Source organism: Aedes aegypti, chromosome 3 (assembly GCF_002204515.2).
Source record: "Aedes aegypti strain LVP_AGWG chromosome 3, AaegL5.0 Primary Assembly, whole genome shotgun sequence".
Classification (NCBI taxonomy): domain Eukaryota; kingdom Metazoa; phylum Arthropoda; class Insecta; order Diptera; family Culicidae; genus Aedes; species Aedes aegypti.
Window position 1 is genome coordinate 197613942 of NC_035109.1, and position 13624 is coordinate 197627565.

Consider the following 13624-nt stretch of genomic DNA (forward strand, 5'->3'; position numbering starts at 1 on the left):
TTGAATTCATGTAATATAAGGCTAAAAGCCTTGTAAATCATTAGTTTTGTTAGTTTTGTTAGTAGTTTGTTTTAGGCCCCTTTTAAAATTCACAATTGAGACATTTATTTTAATATTTAGTGGCAATTGGTTCCAGAGGACAATACCTCTTGCGAACAAAGATTGGCTGTGATATGCAGAACGATGTTGAGGAATTAAAAGGCTTCTATTTCTATCGGATCGCATAGGAGAAAGTTGTGTAAACAAATATTCTGGCTCTTTCAACAATAGAATTTTGAATATTGTTATGCATGACCTATACTGCCCATAACTGCAAAACAGTCACATTCGACATTTTTGGCAAATTGGAGTTAATACCATGAAGAGTCATCAAATGACAAATACTTTCGATCAACTTAATCATCAATCAATCAGTCAATCAATCAATCAATCAGTAAGTTGATCGAAAGTATTTGTCATTTGATGACTCTCCATGGTATTAACTCCAATTTGTCAAAAATGTCGAATGTGACTGTTTTGCAGTTATGGGCAGTAGGGAGCCGGATCCTATTCTTGGCACTTTTGATTCATTTCGGAAGTGGGGTTTTTTGAATGCTACAGAGCTAATTTTTGGCCACAATATGCGTCGTACTGAAGTGCTCCTTATTGCAAAATTTCAGACGATTCGGCCGAGAAAATCCCCCTATGCCAAAGTGAATCATGGAAGTGCCCAAGTGGTTCTGCACCCTATATTTATAAAGGTTCGAAAAACTGCAACCAATAAGTTCTTTGTGGAGATAAGACACTCTTGAAAATCTCAGTTTGGTGCTTATTTCATTGGAATTACTAGAATATTTACTGTAGTATTGGGTTTCACTCAGTTGAACTTTTGTAGAAGTCATGAAGATTTTATTTGAAAAAATACACGAGAAATTGTTTGAAAGAACTGCAGGAGTAATTTCGCATGAAATTTCTGAAGGTGCTTTATGAGGAATCCCAGGTTAAATTTGAAGAGGATTTTTTGGAAGAGTATTAATAATCCTGGAGGAATTTTTCGAAACGATTCCTAGGTTAAATGTGGGATGAATCTTTAAAGTTAATTTAAGTTAAACAATCTGAAGATCTCTCTGGAACCACTTGAATTTGGCAGCAGGAATAACTGCAAGCAGAATGAAGACAACAGAGGAAGAGCATCAATTTTCGACCTAGCACTATTTTTCGATCTATTCATACGATTTTGGCCTACTTTGTATGAAAATCCGAAAATTGGCACAGAATTCTTGAGGGTCGAAAATTAGCGCTTTTCCCCTAGTGACTTTTAAGATCATTTTGCTTAAAATAGAGATTACCAAGACCTTTTATTAAAAACTAGTGGTCCCGGCAAACTTTGTCTTGCCATCAAGTAGGCTGTTGTAAAACGTCATGTAATCCCCCATACAAAATGACACATTAGTCTTCCCCGGTTTTCCCGATTATTCCGAAGACTTTCCCAAACTCTTTTCTCACACGAGCACGTCGCATTCCTTGCCGTGTGCAACTGTGAAAAACTGACGCCAATTCGTTCATCCGTTCTCAAGTTATTTCGTGACATACAAACACCACTCCATTTTTATTTATATAGATAGAGATTTGCATTAAAATAGATACTAAGCCTTTAAAAAGAGATCTGCTACCAGTCCTTAATGTATACAAACCATGCCCCAAAGATGGTGACTGATTTATTTTTTCAATTATAATTGAAATGAATATACGATTATGGGCCCGCACATTAAAGTAGATCCGTTTGAATTACAAAATCAAACCTAGTTAACGAGAATGAATCTTTAATAAGTATTAAGGCTACTCTTATCAATAAACTCATTGATAATGGGGCCCCCAGACAATACAGATCAAGGTCTACTTCAAACTGACTTTTTATCTGTTTATCAACTAACATGTTTCCAGAAATCAAATTCTTAATATTAAATTAAATCCTATCCACGATTTGGGGGCCCCGATGAACTCGGGGCCCGGTGCGGACCGCACCCACCGCACCCCCTAGCTACGCTACTGGTTGTGCGATAGCATCAGTTCACTAAAACTCGAGATTTGCTTCTGCAAAGTTTTGATAAAAATTGTTAGAGTGAGACAAAAGATAGGGAAAATAACACGGTCTCCCGTGTTACCTTAAGCCAAACGTTCAATTATCAAAAGGAATCGTAAAATTTTGTCACCACCTTCTAACTACAATTAGTCTTAAAATGTTTTGGATTCGGGGTAATGGCGTTCGGGGTAGTGACCCATTCGGGGTAGTGGCGTTCGGGATAGTGACCCATTCGGGTTAGAGCTTTCGGAGTAATAGCGTTCGGGATAACGGCATTCGGGGTAGTGGCGTTCGGCGTAGAGTCTTAGAGTCTCGGTGAGACTCCTAGATGTTTTGTACTTTTTCTTGAATAAATCCTCAGTAATTCCAGAAAATCCTAAACAAAACATTAAGGAAGAATTGGATGATATATTAAACTAACAATTGAAATTTATATGTATTGTGTACATAGAGGGCATTTCATGAGTAAAAAAATCTTGTATATGATGAGAAAGCCTAAGAAACTGCAGGAAAAAAATGGTTGAATAATAACTACTAATCTCGCCATTGATTTTCCGTGGGAATTCCAAGGAACTCAGTGAAAATATGTAGAGGAGTTCTTGGATAAAGCGTTGAATAAGTACGGAAATAATTCATTAAGAAATTACCGTAGGAATTCTCAAAGGAATCTCTTAAAAACTGATGGTTTAATACCTGGAAAGTTCGTGGGGAAAAGTTCACAAGGGATATTCCTCGTAAGTTCCTTGTAAGAATTCGTGAAGGATTTATTTTATGGTCTGAGAAAAAATCACAAACAAATAAACATTATACAAACCTATGCAAACTTCGAAATTTATGAAGATCGTGAATATTGTAGATGTAATCTATTTTGAAAAATAGGAATTTACTAGCACCCCCCACCCTGAGCCCCCGCCAGAAAAAAAATCTTAGCTACGCCAATGCTAATAACTCATAACGCTTTGTATGATCACATTTAAGTTTTCTTTTATTTTCTCTTTCACAAAATTCACAAGTCTACTCTCGAGAACTCGATATACTCTATGACTCGATGCATTTTTCATTCCAAATGACAATGCAAGCTAGTAGAACTATGATCATGTTAAAATCAAGTTCAGTACAATGATTACTATTGATTCCCGATGGCCAAGTTTCATAAAGTATGTTAATAGGCTTGGTAAGCCTTTTAATAATATGATAACAAGTTATCATCGGTCTTAAATTATCATAAATCACGAAGAAATTTTGAGAGATGAGTGTTTTGGATTAAACTAACGCTTCAAATAGTTTCAGTACATTTTGTATGACAAATAGTCAACTTTGTTTGTTAACAAACACTTCATGAAAATGTTACGGGAAAAATGTGCATGAACATATTTTGTTATCAACCTGTTATCAAAACTGTCTGTCACGGATACAATGATAAAAATTTTTGTTATCATTCGGTTATCATTGATAACAGAATATCCTAATGATAACAGCGATAATAAAAAAAGTTATCATTTTGATATCATCCAGTTATCCGCGTTTGCTCCACAAACCAAGATAACGTAATCCAATTCTTCGGTAGTCGCACTGTTGTATTTTGTACAACACTGTTGAAAAACTTCGCTTTTCGTACAGAGCTCCAGCGTGGTCAATCCGATGGCACAAAACCACACGACAGCCAAAAGGCTGACACGCTACTGTCATAGTGCCACCCAATCAAACTACGCACAACTCACTACTCGGGCCGTGCCTTAACTACAGTGGCCCAATTTCATATTCGTACAGGACACTGTTTTCACATCAAGTTAGTTAAAAAACTATGAAATGATGTATTGAGTTTAAAATGCTTTATCCATATTGAAGATCATGTATTATTTGCCAATCATAAAATGTTTCCATTTACATTCATCTTTGGATTAATGCAGCGGTTTTCAGATCGTGCTCCGCGGAGCACTTGGTGCTCCGCGAAGCCTTGGCAGGTGCTGCGCGACAGTTTTGAAAATTTGAACCAATGCTTTGAAATATCAACAAGTTTTGCTTCAAAATACATTTTTGATTATATCATTACAAGCCATACCAATAATTCTGTTTAAAAGTAAGAATATAGAGAAAGGAAAATCGATCACACTGAAAATTTAAGCGACCAATCCATAGAATTTTCAGATTAATTTTGTGTTCTTCAAAATTTGGAGGTGGTTCTAATTCATTTTCATCTTAGGATGATTTTGAGGTCATGGTGATTGAAAACATGGTTTCAATGAGTTTTGTACACCTGGTGTCAAAATCTCGAACATGGTCGAACTTTTATGTACCTCGGCTATTTTTATGGAAAAGTTTAGTATCTGGGCTTAGATTTTGTAATTGGAAGGTTAAAAATATTCTTTTGGCAATAATTTTCCCATACATTTTGTATTGAACAGTTTTAGAGGCAAAATTGTTATTTTTTCGCGACATAATATTTGGAAATTATAAGGGTAAATGTTGTTAGGTTTCTTATCCTCGTCAAAAAAAAAAAAAAGGTACATGCAATTTTCATAATAATCGAGATTTTGACAACGTAATACAAAATTTGGAATATTTCACGAGCTTTAGCAAAACTATGAATATTTCCGTGAGTATTGAACATGTGGTTAACACATTCAAACTCATTAGTAAAAGCTTTAAACAGAAATATTTCGTCAATGAAACTCGTTCAGGTGTTCGAACTTCAAGCCTTGGAAACCCAAATATAGTTCAAATTTGAACCTTGACAATTTTGATCATGTTTGAAGTTTACTTCGCTAACAAATTTCTACTGGAGTTTAACTTTTTAACACTGGGGTTGCTCCTATCTGACGTTTCGGAAGGGGCACGAATAAAATAATCACACCCAAAATATAAGTTTAAACCAAGTGGTGTGACGAAATCTTAAAACCGAATAAAATTGCTTTTTGGACTCAACGAAAAATATTAAAAAATGAGTAAACGTGTGTTTCTAGCCTAAACTTGAGCGTTTGGTACTTAAACGGAGACAGGGCTTTAGAACCCTACTTTCACAGCCTGAAATAAAAAAAATTGCTCAATTAAATAAATCATATTTTATAAGATACATAGTCGGGGTTCTGCTAAACCGCACCAAGTACCAAAACCTTTATTTTGAGATATTTAACTTTAAAGTCCACTTATCTGCAATCAGATCACGAATGACTTTTTTGAAAATTTTACCGCTCACAAATGAAAAACAAGGCCCAATAAGTAACTCAAGATAGAATGTTCAGGAAAATCATCATATATTTTCCATGTAGTCAGATTTGATTTCAAATTAAGAAGGACTCAGTTCACTCTGGCTGAACAAAAATTGAAGAAAATGGTTCTCAGTTCGGTATGGTTGAATGTGTTTCATGATTTCTCGCAAAACAAGAAAAAAAATGAAGACGTATGGTTCATATCATCGCCATGCATGCTGAAATGCATGTCACAAATGTTTATGCACTCCGAATGGGAAGTATTTCATGGAATTGGCCATCTTGTCATGTCGGGGACCTATGTGAACAATAAGTTTGTATAAGCCATCCTGAACGTATTCTATCTATCTTTCTCTTGGTTCATTATCTATTTTAATAGAAATTCGCTCAATAGATGGCCCTCACGCTTTCAAATATTCAAAAGAGACAATAATGATGTAGCTAAAAAATGTGGTGATCGAAGAAAACCATGAATTTGTTCTGCCAGAGCGCACCAAGTTACTCGCGTTTAGTGCATTTTGACTGAACAAGTTCACGACTCTTCACGTGAAGGGGATACTAGGAATGATATGAAATTCATCAATCCAGCTGCACATTGAACTGCTTGTGCACTATAGTTCCAAAATAGTCACATAAGCTGAAAGATGATTGATTTTTATGATGATGATTTTTTTCATGAAAAATTTTTAATTGGGATTCGAACTCGTGTCCTTTGAGTGATGATTGGGCGTGCTACCTCTCGGTCATTTCGAACTGTTGAATTGAGAGCGAAAAACTCGAAACAAGTTATGCGCACTCTGATCAAGGAAGATTGATGGTAAAAACGTCATTTTCTGAATAGCTAAAGCGCACCAAGTGCTTCCAAATTATTCAGACAACATCAAATCAAAATGTCTCGTTATTTAATTACGGCTTCTTCATGGATTCATCAACATATTATGTACAAAACCACGGGGAGCGTTTATGGTATCTTTTCTTCATACAAAAACACGATTTCTAAATAAATGAGACTCGGTGCGGTGTGGCTGAACAAAATTACAATGGAAAAAGATCAACACCACCGAATCAATAGTTTATATTACATAGCCATTCGCTTACATTACATGCTAAATTCCGTTGGCGTGTGTTCCTGTAACTTGTCCAAAATAGATACATCGCAAGGTCTTAGGAAGAAATTGAAAAAAATGTCATTTTTATTTTATTAATAATTACCTCCAATGACAAGTGTAGGTTTATGGTTTACTCTGGTTGGATAAAATTTCAGTTTAACATATTCTGCCAAAGAAAAATTATGAATTTATTCAACGAAGGACTGTTTAAATTATTCGATATTTATAATAGGGCAATGTTATGGTTATCTGGATCCTCTGGTGTAAATAACTCATTTCTGGAAAAATTGGCACATGGTGCAGTTTAGCAGAACCCCGATTATATATAAATAAAAATGAAATGGTGTTTGTATGCCACGAGTTGGCTCAGAAACCTATCAGATTTTGAAAATTCTTTCATTGTTGTATTCGTATAATGTGGCGTCGTAGTCGTGTGAACATAAAATTGAGGGAACTCATCAGAAAAACCAGAGGAAACAAAACTGTCACTTTGTACGGTAGTTTTATATAGCATCAACGAACAACCTACTTCGTGACAATACAACGTTTGCCGGGACAACTAGCTAGAAATAAAACTTAAAATAGATTCAAAAATGATGAAAGATTGACCAACAAAAATCATACTTCAAAATTTTCGTAGGTATTATAGAGTCAATTAAAGCGTGTAAAAAAAATCCGGATATCAAACGGATTGGTTATGAAGAGCAGGTGCTCCACGCATCAATTTTATTTCAAAAAGTGCTCCGCGAGCCGGAAAGGCTGAAAACCTCTGTATTAATGGAAAAGTATTGAATTTGTGCCAGAAATTCACTCAATTCCATATTCGAACACCCATCAAAATTCAAACATACAACATTCAAAACATAAATTTAATGCTCTATTTGATTGCTCAAGTCCTTTGTTCAGATGTAGTGAAGTAGACATGGACAGTTCATAAGCGGACATATATGAAACTTAGGTAAAATTACGAGAAATACCAGTTTGTAATGATTTTCGCTACAAAATCCGAAAATTCGAGCAACAAGGTTAATTTTCGTTGTTGTATCAAATGCAAAGATTATATTCGTGAGCACTGAGAGAGTGTTGGTTGAAATGTATATATTACAGAAATCATATGCAGTTTTTATCCCATTTAAGTTCAGTTAATTGATGTGTCATAACTTTAAAACTCTTTCAAAATGTTATGTTCAATCAATGTATGTAATGTAAACCAAATTTTCGTTCTAAACAATAGGTATTGGGTTATTTATAACTTGTCTTTAGAAATAATTTGAACTACGAACTTTTATTTACAACAAACTACCTTTACTAATTTCATTACTAAAAATCATTCAACTACGGAGCAGTAACTTTCTGAAATTTGAATTAGCACTGTTAGTTTAAGTAGTTTTTCAGTTACATAATTATATATTTCTTTTAAGTTCTTGAGCCCCTCAACATAAAAACATAATTCCCAGTGAATAACTACAATAAAAATATGCTAAGGAAACGGAATTTGTTTGAATTTCTGACAAGTTTGTCAAACGTTCAAATATGTTGAGACCATTCAAAAATCTAATTAATGAACATTATTTCGAAGCATAAAAAATCTTACAGTCGTCTTAGCATTTAGCCAAATTGTACTCTACATTTGTGTTCAAAGAATTCGGCAAACAAACTAGAATTCTGTTGAAGCAGTCAGTTGCAAGTGAAAGCAAACATTTTGTTTTTTGGTTAGTTATTCATTTTGAAAATTGTTGGGAAAATGTGACTCTGACTAGAAGAATTAGAAGTATGGATGCATGAGCGTCCTAATGTGATAGTAAATCAATTGAACTACAAAGTTTCCCCAAAACCATGTGTTATGGTCATATCTAACATTTTTAACCGTTAACACATATTTGGCTAAACAATAATCTTGATTCCAAGAGGCAAAAGTTTACAAAACCCCCCAGTCCGATGGATGTCTATTGCTTACCCATTATTGCCTATGAATTGGTTCTTTCATTCCAAAAGTCCCAATACGTGATTATTTTTATTCGTTTGTGTTAAAATCGAGGCGATTTCCGATGACGAAGCATTACGGAATTGAATCAGTGCCAACGACAGTTGTGCTATTCTGAATTAACATAAATAAAAGGCTTTTTTCTAAGCTGTTCGAGAAAATTGGCCTCATTTTTATTTGACTTAAAGGCATTTCTTGCACCATATATCACATGTCAAAAATCATGGTGAAAAAGAATCTATGCCACTATATCAAATAAAAAGAAACATTGTCGCCTGAAAGTATGAATGTGCTAGGATACAATGTTATCAACAAATAGGACGCAAGTGGATCAATTCATTTTGACATGACCTTATTCCATTCGTTGTCTTTAAAGGAAGATAGAGTGTCATCTGCATCAAATGTAGCAATGTCCTTTTGTTTTCAGCTTTAATTATTTCGTTGTGCTCCTTTACGACTATATCTTGTGGCTTGTATATTACAACAAGGGCTGAATATGCTAGCTGGAATCGACATAGTTATGGCACACAAACACAAATATGGAAGAACAACATACAAAAAGTTGTCTAGAGCAGCGTTCTTCACACAATTACACAAAGCATTACGTGGATACACAAAAGCAAAGTTCTATCTGCTTTATAGAAAATCGTTATGCAATACTTTTGTTGAGATTGTTTTCATTGCAGATCTCCCAGAGTTTATTCAATATAATAGCCAGTAGAAACTGTATTGATGGTCCCTAATAATCAAATACACATTCAAGGAAATGATTGATAATGAAATACTATATTAAAATATGACGAACTGCAGTACTTACTTTTTGGCTATACACTTCAATGCGCAGGCTAGTTATGATACACATATAATCATATATTCTCTCTTTTTCAGCCATATATTATGAAATCAAAGAGAAAACACCATATCATTATGCACTCTTCCTATTCACGTTATCCTTGGTCATTAGTATAAGAAGCACAATAGTAGATAAGCCTCAAAATCTGCATCATTTTTCTTCTGTTTTAGCGCTCACTAATCAATTCCGATGAAAGAAGCCGCTTCATTGTTGAGATGTAATTGCATACACTGAACATTCTGTAACATTCCACCACCACGAATTTTTCATCATTTCCATTTATTTTTTTCAAGGAGCTCTCTTTTGCATTTTACAATTACCTTTATCGAGACCTTAGATGTTATATTCATCACTTTATCACTTTTCTTTTGTCTCGAGTAATTTCCTTTAGCTTTTTAATCATTTTCACATGATTCATCCTGAAATTGAAGCTGCCTTAAACGATTTTTTTTTCGATTATATTTTTTCTTGATGTTACATTCTTCATTTTAATAATTAGAGGTCGAATTGATCATTTATGAACTAATCATTAGTTGCTGTTGATTATGCACACCTATGAATGAAATAAAGAAGTATTTTTAGTCGAACGCATTGCAGAAGATGGAAAATCAATAAAGGAACAGTCCATATAATCTTCAAAACCGCAACTCGAATTTCAGTGGCTTTGAGAATTTGATTCGGAATTGATACACGCTATTTTCACGAATGACACTTTCCCTGAATCCTCCGATTATTGTTTTTTTTTTTTATAGAAGATATTAATAAGTTCAGGCACTTTCAGAGACGATTGCGAATATTGTCTGCTGTGGAGAAAATTTTATCCTTCTGGTGAACCACTGTATCCCGCTTGGTTTTCCAAATAATCAATATTTTCCAAAGGACAAATGCTCTAGTTACGTACAATTAGATGCATCGCACTTTTCACTCGCGAATAATTATAACTTTGTCCATCACTCCACTATTTTAAAAAATGGTGCCCTTTAAAATCCTATGTGGAAAATTTAATGAACGAAACAAAACACATAAGTAAGGAGATGTGAACAACGCGACGGCAAACATTGAACTGAAACTGCTTTTCCCGATTCAGCAGGAAAGAAATAGAACTAGAATCATCCGGGAAAAGTGTTTTACTATAACGAAATATTTATTGGACTTTTTTCGACGCAACTTTCCTATGCTATTGCTGGTTTTCCAACTTTTGTATGTATTATATCAATGCTTATAGTGAACCTGACGCTTATACTACTGGTACTAACATTTTCATCTTGGCGTTTTGTTTCTTCTCTTCCCATTCGGGTTTTCCACTTTTGAGCCATTTTTGGAGCATACAGTATAGGGCAGTGTTCGGTGTATTTTTTTAAGGAAGGAAAATAAGACAAGTGTGTCTGGGAAACAGAGATAGAGCACCACCGTCACATTTCATGTAGATGTTTGCAAATGCGCGGGAATTTTTTTTATTTTGCAGTATATTTCAATTTCAGACATTTCTTCTAGACTGCTCTATAGTTCGACAATTATTCTAAGAGTCACATTCTGATTTCGTTTTGAATTGTGCAGTATCAAAGAGCATACATATATTTTCCATACATTATTTAAACAACAAAACAACATATGCCTCCCGATAGGGATTGCTTCGTCACTCTTACTAAAAAATATCCATTTTTATGTCCTGCCACCGTAAAACAGTTGCAATCCGCTGGTCACACTCGATCGGTGTTCCATGTATGAGCAATTGTGTCAATCTTAAATTTATGTAAATTTTTAGGTCGATGTGTTAATATCACATTTGCCCGGCATTAATTTTTTGCTATTATTCTATGATTTCGTAAGCTGGTAGCAGCTATGTGACCTGTTTTGCTTGTATTGTGCTAGAACTACATAGCCATATGATTTTGTTTTCGCTGTATTCCCATCGATAAGTGATGTTCAATTGCGGCACTTAATGCTTGATAAATTAGAACTAGTTTTCGGGACTCAAACTATTTTAAGACTAGGGATGGCTGCGTTGAAATGAATTTTCACCAGCGAATACGCGACTGAAGCCACGTTTTGAAATCTTTATTGTGCTTCTTTTGCTTTTCATATTCACCGTTCTTGATTCCATGCGAGACCTTTACATAAACGCAAATTCCCCTCCAAATGGGCAAGAAATACAATAAGTGCTCGTGAATTTTCGTATTTTGTCGTCATCATCGCATAATTTTGGACTTGCGCATTCTCTATGAAATATGCTGGCCGATGTTAACAGTGGATATCATCGAGAATAATTATTTTGAAATGCATCTCTAACAAGGTGCATGTGGGCTTAAGGTTAAGGTTTTAATGTTTAATATTTATGTAATTTTAGAAGTAAATTATGAAATTCGTCCAATGGTATCAAATACCAACAATATTTTTGAATATCTCGACTATAAAGAGGCAGAACGATATTATCAGTGAGGGTAGTCATCCATCCCAGAATAACGGAAAAACCAAAAATTGAACGGAAATCGTGAGCAAGAAAAATTTCAAGCTATTTAATACAGTCGAAGCTAAGTAGATGATAAAACGAATTTAGTACTATACCGTTTAATTTCACTAGAGTATGTATTTTTTGATCTTTGAGCAGACACGCACCACTTCTCCCCATGCAGACCAAAAGGTTAATTAAGAGTCTAATACCAACTGTCATACGCTTGTTCATGAAACTTAACAAGCGTTTCTGACCAAAAAAATTATTGATTGTACACGGGTAAAAATGTGTTCCTGAAACCACGAAAATTATTCATGAAATCATGAATACCCATATTCATGGCACTCTTTTCCATACAAAATCGGAACATGAATATGGATATTCATGATTTATTCAAAATTTCAGGAATAGATTTCTTTCCGTGTAGTTCTTGAATGAGTTCACTTTTATGAACATATTTAAGACGAAGTAGGCCGTCATTGAAATTTGTACGCGTCGTTGAAGATTGTTGCTAAATCAGTCACATTTTCGAATTATAGAAAAAAAACAGTTGGTATTACACTAGCGCAGCTGGACATGTATCAGTATACTTTCTGCATGTCGGCGCATATAGTGACACTTTTCCGGATCAATATGATTTATGAGGACTGATATTTTTTACTTTGAAAATGCGAGCTGCTTTGTCAACATGGCTGCCAAAATGAATGACGGGCTACTTTACCTTAATGTAAGCGTTACCTACCCAACTAACATTAAGTGCAAATGTAAACATTCTCTAAGCCCTCTTTATACGGCTTTATGCTGAGTAAAGGCGCTGTACATACGAACGAAAGCTTCTATGCGATCCTTTTACCAACAAATCTGTCGAGTCTACTCAGCTATTTTTAAGGTGTGTTGGCGGTCTTTCTCGACCATTTCGCAACTGTATTTTTTATACAGCTTCGCTATATTATCGATTAAATATTATTTTCAAGCTGTTTCACAGCTTCCGAAATTCATATCATAAGTATCTGAATTAAATGTTCCCAACATTACACAATTAATGTACCTACCACCGCTTGGGATTGAACTCACCAGAGATCGTGACACATCCACATCCACAAGTCTCGACGCTGTCCTTGTTGCCACCACAGTATATATCGAAAGGCAGAGAAAACACACCGTTTTGTTCTACATCGAAAACGGTTCATACAATATTTTATAATGATCGTAAAAGATGTTATACCCGCGCTTACACCACTTCATAAGGCTGTAAAAGGGTGTGAAACGCCAAACGCGATCCAATAAGCTGAATAGATGTTCCACAAGTTGCTGTTTCACAGCTTACTGCTGAATGCTCGCTGTATAACTGACGACAAAGCGCTTCTTTATTATATATTGAGTAGCATAACAAATCATATAGTATAGAAGCAGCCAGATAAATGATAGCGAGTTTTATTCCACATCATAAGATTGCTATTTTTTACGGTGTTGAATTGCAGCTTAAAGAAAGCCGCAAAAGCGTTAACTGACGAAATTTATTCAGCTAAGATTTGTAGCTGCAAAACGTTTGCGTTACAGCTGTATTAATGCTAATCGTTCTATTCTTGACAGATTTTATTTTTTGCTGCGTTCGCTGCTTCAATTCAACTGTTATACAGCACAAAGCAAATAATCTTGCCTTATAGCGCTAAAATTGTTAGTTGGGTAACAAAAAAAAGAACTTTAGTTGCTAGCCTATTCGTGATCTAACGCAAAGCTAAAAGGCGAAGGTGCCGCTGTTCTAGAATGGCATTTGGTGCAATCCCAGGTGAAGAAGGTAGTAATAACTTTGGATGGAAAATCCCCACAATCATTTTACTGATTGGTTTTAGCAATTCAAAGCACGAGAAACCGTAAATACCACGGGCCCTCCAAGCGTGTCAACCCCATATATATGAACCATGGCCAACATGATTTTGAATTTTTGGGAATTT

General features: G+C 34.9%; 1 protein-coding gene across 11 annotated transcripts in view; it reads right to left on the bottom strand.

Annotated features, from left to right (window-relative positions):
• The window catches only part of LOC5579528 (innexin shaking-B), a 277178-nt gene extending 265915 nt beyond the window's left edge, over positions 1 to 11263 (bottom strand). For 5 of the 11 annotated variants that reach the window (XM_021853977.1, XM_021853979.1, XM_021853969.1 and 2 more), the window contains exons 1-2: positions 10119 to 10374; positions 9182 to 9770 (exon numbers count right to left, since the gene is read on the bottom strand). The gene's annotated coding sequence lies outside the window, so the exon portion shown is untranslated. Of the gene's footprint in view, positions 1 to 9181; positions 9771 to 10118; positions 10375 to 10473; positions 10492 to 11066 lie in introns of those variants that run through there. The other 6 variants (XM_021853972.1, XM_021853970.1, XM_021853971.1 and 3 more) reach the window with 6 other exon arrangements.
• Positions 11264 to 13624: the final 2361 nt, after the last annotated feature.